Here is a 575-nt window from a genome sequence, read left to right as displayed (position 1 = left end):
CCTAAAAGCACAGTGAGATAGCTCTGCCAGTAGCCTTCCTTACTGCCCAAGCCTACATGACAGTCAAACTGGTTCTCTTAGGGAGCCTCATAGGATGAGATTTTTGAGCCTCATTAACCCCTCTACAAGCCACCTATTCCCTCCTCCTCCCCCTGCCTCTATGAGGGTGCTAACCCACCCACTCCTGCCACATTGGTCTAGCATTCCCCTACACTGTGTCATCAAGCCTCCACAGGACCAAGGGCCTTTCATCCCAGTGATGCACGATTAGGCAGACCCTTGGTACATACCCAGCTGGAGCCATGGGTACCGACTGTGTACTCTTTGGTTGGTGATTTAGTCCCTGGGAGTTTGGGAGGTGTCTGGTTGGTTGATATTTTTGTTCTTCCTATAGGGCTGCAAACCCCTTCACCTCCTTCAGTCCTTCCCCTAACTCATTCTTTGGAGTTCCCATGCTCTGTTCAATGATTGGCTTCAATTGTCCTTATCATTATTGGTCAGGATCTCACAGAGCCTCTCAGGAGACAGCTCTAACAGGCTTTCGTAATCAAGTACTTCTTGGCATCAGCAATAGT

This window comes from Mastomys coucha, chromosome X (assembly GCF_008632895.1).
Source record: "Mastomys coucha isolate ucsf_1 chromosome X, UCSF_Mcou_1, whole genome shotgun sequence".
Taxonomy (NCBI): Eukaryota; Metazoa; Chordata; class Mammalia; order Rodentia; family Muridae; genus Mastomys; species Mastomys coucha.
Note: the sequence above shows the minus strand (reverse complement) of the source record.